The sequence below is a fragment of the Peromyscus leucopus genome, chromosome 3, assembly GCF_004664715.2.
Source record: "Peromyscus leucopus breed LL Stock chromosome 3, UCI_PerLeu_2.1, whole genome shotgun sequence".
Taxonomy (NCBI): domain Eukaryota; kingdom Metazoa; phylum Chordata; class Mammalia; order Rodentia; family Cricetidae; genus Peromyscus; species Peromyscus leucopus.
In genome coordinates, this window is record NC_051065.1 from 47,781,723 (window position 1) to 47,791,104 (window position 9,382).

The window sequence follows — 9,382 nt, forward strand, 5'->3', positions numbered from 1 at the left end:
CAGCCTGGTCTACAAAGGAGTTCCAGGACATCTAGAGCTGTTACACAGAGAAAACCCATCTTGAAAAACCAAATAATAATAAAATAATAATAATAATAATAGAATAAAATCAATAGAACTACTTTGCTTTTAGGCCAACTCATTCTTCTCTTTGTGCTTCCTAGGGACAGACTTCATCTTTATGATACTCACTACTTTTTGCTAAATTGATGACTTGTTTGCTTATTAATATATATTAGTATGTATTTATTTTTTCTCTACCCAGAATGTAAGATTCTCCACTTTGTCCAACATTGTACCTGATGTCCAGCCCATGGGCTCTCACAAGAGATTGATGAATGGTCATGTCCTTTGTGTCTCTAAAACTTCAGTATCTACAACATTGTGCAAAACAAAGACCAAAAACACAGCAAAATATGTAAAATGTGTGAGCCACCTTAATTTCTTTAATGTAGAATGGAGATTCTAGAGCAGTGGTTCTCAACCTTCCTAATACTGATACCCTTTAATACAGTTCCTCATGTTACAGTGACCACCAACCATAACATTATTTTTGTTGCTACTTCATAACTGTAATTTTACTACTGGTATAAATCATAATGGAAATATCTGTGTTTTCCAATCATCTTAAATGACCCCTGTGAAAAGGTAGTTCAACCCCCAAAGGGGTCATAACCCACAGGTTGAGAACCACTGCTCTAGAGGTATTACTTTCTTTCTTTTTTTTTTTAATTTGGCGAATCAATATATTGTCTTTTTTCCGCCTGTCCCAACAGATTCCATGGAGACAATGCGTGTGGGTGAGTTCTCAAATCTGGAGCCAGAATTTGAATCCCTTATTCACTGCCCAAGAAATTTAACAAATCATATGAGTTTTGTGAGCCTTGAGCCCCTCTACTATAAAATGGGAATTTAAAACAATAATAGTAATATCCACCCATGAAATCTCAACAATTCAGTTACATAAACAAGACCCAAATAGTAGCCCCAGCAGTCAATATGCCACATGGATGGGGGAAACTGTACAGAGTGACACCCCCTGATAAAGAGCTACAGGCAGCCAATGGCTACTGAGAAAGGAAGAATCAGTTTCTCCAGGGACTAGCCCCCGATAGGTTATTCAATCACAAGTGGTCAGTTCTAAATGCATGTATATATGAGCACCACTAAAGAGACTCATCAGTGTGTGTGTGAACAATAACATGACAGTGTGTGGTCATGAGTCCAAGTGGCATGACATGGAAGCAGTTGGAGTGGGGAGAGGAAAAGTGGAGGAAATTGTGTCAATACGGTGCTCACATATGAAATTCTCAAAAAAGTATATAATAATAGGGATATCAACTACATAGAGTTATTGTGAACAATAAACTAATAAGTATACATAAAGCTTTAAGGTGAATACCTGGTGTCAAGTTTATACTGTTATTTGAGTGAGAACTTTGAATTTTTTTTTTTTAATTTAGATAGAGCCTCACTCTATAGCCCATGCTTGCTTTCAAACTCTCTATGTAGCCCAGGCTGGCCTTAAACTCACTGCAATTCTTCTGCCTCAGCCTCCCAAGGGTTGGGACTAAAGGAAGGAACCACCATGCCTGCTTCACAGATTGGCTTTTTTACGAAATTGGGGAAAGAATGAAACATTTACAAAATTCTGTGAACTGATGCCAGAAAATTAACAAAACAGCAGAAACGACCATGAACTAAAACCCAAAATATTCAAAAAGCAAAAGGTTTCCTAAGCTGTAAAGTGATACTCCTGCCTTTCCACCCAAATGACCATGTGATTGTCCTCATCGGAAACACAGCTTGTTCATTTTGGAGGCCCTGAGCTCTGTGCAGCGCTGTCCAACAGAGCTTTCTCTAAACTTGGGAACCTTCACCATAGTCTACATGGTCCAAAACAATAGCCAGCAGCCAACTGTGGCTGTTGAGTATCTGCAGTGTGGTCCATGCAGCTAAGGACATGAAGCGTTGAATTTACTTACCTGTGGTTCTTCTCTACGCAAACAGCACAAACGGGGGTGTAGCTCTGGGGAGTTTGGTGATCAAGCTCCTGGATTTGGTCCCTGCCTGCATTCCAGCTCCTGTGCAGCTCCTCCCTCACCCCAGAAACCAGCTCTCAGGAGGCCATACTGCTTTCTCACACCTCTAGGGCTCTGCCAGTGTCAGCCCCCTTGCTGAAATGGCATTCCTTATCCGCACTTTGTAACCTTTGTTCAGATTTCATTTCCTGGGGACAATTTTCTCTACTCCCCCACCCCTACCCATCTTACCCACCGGGAAGAGCTACCTTCATCTCCTCCACATTCCTCTGGGTCTACTTCTTTCCCCCACCCCCACCCCCGAGACAGGGTTTCTTTGTGTAATTTTGGAGCCTGTCCTGGATCTCGCTCTGTAGACCAGGCTGGTCTTGAACTCACAGAGATTCCCCTGCTTCTGCCACCCAAGTGCTGAGAGTAAAGGCGTGTGCTGCCACCACCGCCCAACCTCTGGGTCTGTGGCTGCTCTGTCACTATGTAGTTGTAATGTGTCACCTGTGGCACTAACATCTTTATGAACTTTGAGGGCCAGGTCTTACTCATCTCTCATTCTAGTCCTGTATGCCAAGGCATCATATAATACATGTGTTTATTCTAAGTATTTTCTGATTACAACATTAAAATTTAAATATGCACAATGTTCCATTAAAATAATTTTTAAAGCACAACCACTTCATGACCATGAAAACTCCTGGGACCAAAGTCTATTATAAAGCAAATTTGAAAACAATAAAAAGTTCTTGATCAGTTAAAGGCTGAGCACGATGATGTACACCTTTGCTCCCAGTACTTCAGAAGAAAGGCAGGCAGATATCTGTGAGTTTGAAACTAGCCTGGTCTACATAGTGAGCTGGAGGCCAGTCGGAGCTACATAGTGAGACCCTGTCTTTAAAAGGAAGGAAGGAAGGAAGGAAGGAAGGAAGGAAGGAAGGAAGGAAGGAAGGAAGGAAGGAAGGAAGGAAGGAAGGACTTCAGTACAAACCAAAGAAATAAAATGTTCCCTGGAACAAGCCTTACTTAGAGCTCTCTGGATGTCTCTCGAACTTCAGAAATTGGTCTTGCCATTAATCTGCTCCCAGTACCTGTGTTGACTTTTCTGAAAGACCAGAATGAGGTTTAGAAGATAGAAGATATGATTTAAGACTGCTGGTTGACAAAGTCATATTAGTATTTGGAGAAATCAGTTCTTGCTACTCCCTATACTCAATCCAGCCTCCAAGAAAAGAATAATTAAAATCTTATCTAACATGGCAAATAATGACTTTGGATGATGTGTGACTATTCAGTGGCATATGCTACCCAAAAAGAACTGGGAGTTTCCCTTATTCCTTGCCAAAGCTTTTGTGCAAGAAATCCTTCTTTGATGTCTCATTCAGCATCTGTTACAATATTAACCTAGACTCATAGTCACAGTAGTTTCTTTTTTTTTTTCTTTTTTCATCATGATTTCCCAACTAATCTATTATTTGTATTCCCACACAAGTATCCCCATAACTAGAATTGGCTCTGGATAGATACATTTATAAGCCCAGTTTTTATGAGGTATTTCCCAGGAACCAAGGCTCTGGTGGATATGTGTTACAAATGTGTGTTTTGCCTGCCATCCAGGAACTTCTAGTTCAATAATGAAACAATTGTCACTGCCAGAGACACATTCTGCTGTGCACAGCCGTGTGCAGAAAGAACATGAATCTGAGATACTTCATCTTTGTGTATGATAGAATTTGACTTCTGCTTTCTTATTATTTGGGTGGTTTTGTTTTCTTTCAAAAGAGCAAGCAGCACTTTTCAATGCAATGGCTGACTTAACAAGTCACCAAGCCCTTTAGGGCAATAGGATCATTAAAATACAACTCCTGCCAGGTGGTGGTGGCGCACACCTTTAATCCCAGCACCTGGGAGGAAAAGGCAGATGGATCTCTGTGGGTTCAAGGCCACCCTGGTCTACAGAGCAAGTTCCAGCACAGCCATGGCTGTTACACAAAGAAATCCTGTCTCGAAAAGCCAAAAAAATAAAAAAATAAAATAAAAAAGACACAACTCACATTTTCCCACAACATTTTAAATAGACTTTAAACAACCTTGTCTTTAGTTTTCCCTTTCCTTTGCCCAAAATATATCTCACACAATTGTAATAGAATATGTTTCTAAAAAAGAGATAAAGATCTAAGTTCTCTTTGGAGCTTCTAATGAATAATATGAGATAAACCTCTTTCCTTAAGATATCTTAAATTTAAATATAGAAGTATCAATTTTAGCTTCCTTATAAAATCCACCCATCTAGAACAGTGCTGGTTAATTCTAGAAGTTGCTTTCTCTATGTTATTAGAATTGCCCATAAATTCTATTAATATAAAATGCACTTGTTTACAAAATGTCTATTGATGCTTGGAAAGGGAAGAGCTGGTTTTCAAAGATGATGTTATGAGGTTAAAAAATGAAGATGGTGACCTTAGGTCTCTCAAGATTTGTAAGCCAAGCATGCCATCCGTCTCAATAATGCCTAACAAGAGTGCCAACAGGACAGAAACAGCCATGGTGAGCAAGCGCTTGCAGCTGACAGTGATTGCTGTATTTGAGGTGATGGGGAACAGCATTTCCATTAGTTCAAGTGAAATACAATGCCCTGCCAACTCTGGGTATCAGTATATTCAATCCCCCTGCTGTGCGTGTCCATTTTCTGTTGCTGCAATTAAAAATCAGTCGATACAAAGTCAAAATGTTGTTCATTCTTCCCCTATCCCTTGCCCTGCCACTATGTTTCCAGCTTCACCGGAAGAACATGTCACTATGGTAACCAGTCCCTCTGATGCACAGACCAAGTCAACCTCTCTAGTCAGATTGCCAAGCAGGCAAAATGGAATCAGAGACCTGGATGGAGCCACTAGAAGCCACAAATCCCATTCCCCTCTCTCTCTAAATAGGGTCAGCCAATACCAGACATAGGATACCAGTCTTGTTCTAAAAGGTTTAAGGAAGGAAATTGAAGAATTCCCTTCAACAAATCTTGTCAGCGCTCACCAGTCATTATTAGCAGTTCTCCCCAACACTTCAGCTATCATTTCCATTTTAAAGAAAGCAGAACATAGATAAAATAACACCATTAATCTGAAAACGGCTATAAAGTCCCCCTTGTGAAAAATAATTATGCTTCCTCTTGTTTTCCTGCTTCTCGGCCAAGCCCCGTAACATCTTGTGCATCCTTACAAAGTTGCAGAGTTCCACCTAGGTCAGGCCACACTAATAAGAGCCTTGTCAGGAAGCGGGTGGGATGCCTGTAAGCACCAACATGCCCATGCCTAAAACTGGAATCCCTAGTCATTCCCAAGAAGCTACACAACAAACGTCAAGATGGACACTAACTCTCTCTTTCCTACCTCTCCTGCTCACCTCCTAACTGTGAAATGGCCTCCTGGAACATACCCACTACTTGTCATTCTTACATGGTTGGTTGGTTGTTGTTGTTGGTGGTGGTGGTGGTGGTGGTGGTGGTGGTGGTGTGCGTGTGGATGGGTGTGTACATGCGTGTGTGTTCTCAAATTAACAATTTCTTTTGAACAGCCTCGACACTTTTGTAAATCAAAGTGCATCTCTTGTCTCAGATACTATTTTAAAACACCAGTGAACTTCATGGTGATGTGAGACATTAAGAATCGCTTTATGTCTCGGCTTCAAAGCATATTTGCAAACATTAGCATGGTTGTCAACCACTCACGAGTTGAAGAGAGTGACATATGAGGAGAGAAGCAAGGTCTAAAACCTACACAGCTTCCCAGGGAGCAGCCATCATAGAAAAGAATACAGTCCCCTCCTCAGAGCGACATTAGAGCACATCATATCAAACAGTATTTCTAGTGGGCTGATAAGACAGGATGGTTTCTGACACATAAGTCACTCAGGGCTTACAAACTGCATCAGAGAAGCAGGCTTTTCTATACATGTGATCATATTCAAATATCAAGTGTTATAGCAAATATTTGCCTATTGTCTGTTTTATATATAAAAACCTTTGAGTGTTTTTATATAAACCTGAAAATAGTAATTTTTTTTCCTTCTGATAGACCCGCTCTGGTGTCACTTTTTTGTGCTTATTAGACTGGTGATATTCACTGCAAACCGTCACTTCTGTCAACCACTTTTCCAGAAGAAGAAAAAATAAAGGACTGTAAAGGAATGCTACTGGATAGCCGCTTTGGGCTACTATAAGGCAGGGGCTGTAATTTATTGATGTTTATATGACCAATACCTACACCATGACTTCTACGGTGTATTTCTAAGTAAATGTTTCTGGGGTTCATACGGCCTTCTGTGGGAGTCATCCCCCACCCCGAGTTTCCCTTGATGGAATCAGTTCAACATCTAAAACAAAGATTAAAATTCGGAGCCAGTTACCCCTGACACATCACCCTTAAAGGGCTTCCTCCAGAAACAACATTGGAGATTCCCTTCCTTCTCAGGGGCTGATGAAGCATTAGTCTGGATTTAAAAAAAAAAAAAAAAAAATGGCCCAGGAGATTCCATGTGAATCTGGATAGACAAGAGCAAGACAGCAGGTGAGCAAAAGAGAGTGAAGCCTTTACCACAATCTATTACCGCTATGGAAAGGCAAGTTCTGCCCACGCCAAGGCTCAGTCGGGCCTGGCGAACTGAACCACTCAGAACCAGGAGATGCCATCGCCTGTGGCCACCAGGAGGGGCGAGGGGCTGCAGGGCCTACCTAGAGGCGCCTGGCTCTCCGCAGCGCCACGCCTCGCGCCTCGAGCTTACCTTTCCGGATGAGGGCGGCGATCTCCGGGTCGAAGCCCTGCCGGTGGCACTTCCTCCAGAGGCCCATGTTGGTGGAGTTGTACTGCCGGCTGCACTCGTCCGCCGGGCTCATGGCGAACAGCTGCCGGCGATTCCGGGCCCGGAGGAGTTTGCCCTCCCAGCGGTCCAGGCGCGAGCGGCTCGCGCGCAGAGGCAAGTTGTTGTTGTTGTTGTAAATGAAGCCGGGGTCGACCCGGCGGGTGTTGAAGGCCTTGCACCTGTCCCTGTGCTTCCTGGCGTCCGTCTCGTACCAGTGGTCGGAGCAGATGGCCACAGCCAGCATGCCGAGGGCGCAGAGCGCTAGCGATAGCCCAGTGTAGAGCAGTAACCTTCCGGCAGCCATGCCTCCGCTTGGCGGCTACACCATGGGCATGATCCGCCGCAGCCTCGCCTTCCCTCTGCGCGCCCGGAACAAAGCGGCGGGCGGCCGAGCTGGGGGTGGGGACTGGAAGGGATCTGCGCCGCGACGACCCCTTGGCCCCCACCTGCGGGTACGGAGCCGGGAGACTGCGGGGATCGGGGCGGGCAACCTAAAAAGTTCTGATCCGGAGAGGCTCCCGCGAGGTCCTGGGCATCCTCCGGGCTGGTGCAGCCTCCTCCGGCGGTGGCGAACTCAACACCGCTACTTCCCACCGCTCGGGAGGGTTAGGACAGTCGGCGCGCGGCCCGACAACCGCAAACTAAATACCAAGTGCTCTCGACCGCGGCGGGATATGTTGGGGTTCTCTGTGCTGACCGGAGTGACTGTCCTGGCTTCCTGGGAATGATAGAGAGGGCGTGTGAGGACGCGGCACTCCGCCGAAGGAATGGATCGAGCCCGCACCCGGCTGCCCTGGATCTCGTTCTCCCGGACTCTCCCCTTTTCGATCTGAAGCCGAAGGCCGGGGATGCGCGCCCAAAACTGTTCTTCCTCTCCCCGTCGGGTCTTTTCAAAGCCTCGGTCCTCTGATCACCAGTAGGTCCTCGGCTCCTGCCGGCCCACGCGTGCTCTCAGAGGTGAGCTGCCCGAGGACGCACGGTCTCTGACAGCCTTTCCCCGCGAGCTCCCGGGTGGCCTGCCTCTGGCCTCGCCATTCAGACTGCCTAGCTTTTGGGCAGCGGGGACACCCAGGCGGCGTTAGGCGACTATTCCCGGCCCGGGGTTTGCAGAGACTGGGCGGCAGCTGACGGGCGCTAGGGGCGGGCTGCACAGAGGAGGGCGCACCCCGGGCTCTCGGAGCTCCTTCAATACCATGGACAGGTCGCTCAGGGATGGCGTGCAGCCGGCCCAGCCGCCAACCTCCTCGGTGTCATTCCGCTCTTTCCAGCGCCTTCTTCCTGGAGTGTGTACACCCAGCCTCCTCCAAGATCCCCTCTGCCTCACTTCACCTGGCCTCCCGCAGCCCCGCGTGGGAGCTGCCCAGGTGCTAATCAAATGCTGCGGGCACCAAGAAAACACAGGACCAGGCTGCTGGAAGCAACCCGCCCCCTTCTCCGCCACCTGAGCCCAAGCAGTCCAGCACCCGCTTGCTCTGGCCAGCTGGGGTCAGCCGCTCTCAGATTGCACCATTTTCTTCGCAGCCTACCCAGGCGACGAGGCGCGGGGTCCCTCGGCCTCGTGCGGAGGATCCCGTCCCGGCCTCGGCGTCCCGCGATCCGGCTCCCCGCACTGTGGTGAATGGGGCGAGGGTGGGGGGTAGGGAGCCTGAGTGCCTCGGCTTACCCTCCCTATCTCCTCCTCCAGCCGCGGAGGCTTCCGGGCCTCTCAGGCTTAGCCGACGCCCGCGAGGAGCGAGAGCCTAGCCTGCGCCCCAGGGGCTCCAGAAATCGCATTGCCCGGGTGTGGGCGCCCGAGGAAGCCGCTGTCACTCGCTCGGCCTCTAGGCGCTGCAGCCTTGGCTAAAACCCACAGTCGAGAACACGGAGCGCGCAGCCAAAAGCTAGTGATGTCATCCGTGCAACGTGAGCCTCATCTCTTATTTTTCTAGCCTTCTTAAAGTTGAACCGCACCATTTCCCAGGCACGAAATGTCTGAGCCTTATTCTTTGGCCAGGCAAGTCAATGGTGTCTAGGTAGGTATGCACTCCATCACATCCATATTTATGCACATATACATACATGTGGCATGTAGCGTGTTTACGTGAATTATAAATTTAGGCTTGGTGCCCACGTCTCCTGTTTCTCTTTTGACCGTGGAAAATTCCCTTAAATTCGCCACAGTTCTTTAAAGAAAAGAAAGCTTAGAGAACCATCTTTAACCAGCGCTGAGTGAACCCCTGCGCCCCGTGTTTCAGCCGCTAGTGTCTTCTGTTCGTTTGATCTTTGTCGCCCCCCCCACCCCCCGCAAAAGCCATAAGCACTACCTTGCTAGCTACTGGCATTTCCACCTGGAGCTGAGCAGAGAGCAGCCGCAAGGCTCTCGGCCAGCTCTAAGCCAGCGCCTGACACAACAACACACACACACACACACACACACACACACACACAGCACACACACACGCACACGCACACCTGCGCTGACTCTTCATCAAGAAAAGGAGACAACTGACTGATCCGTT

At 47.1% G+C, this 9,382-nt stretch overlaps 1 pseudogene; it reads right to left on the reverse strand.

Moving 5' to 3' along the window:
• Positions 1–9,149, reverse strand: part of LOC114701528 — a 385,931-nt pseudogene extending 376,782 nt beyond the window's left edge.
• Positions 9,150–9,382: the final 233 nt, after the last annotated feature.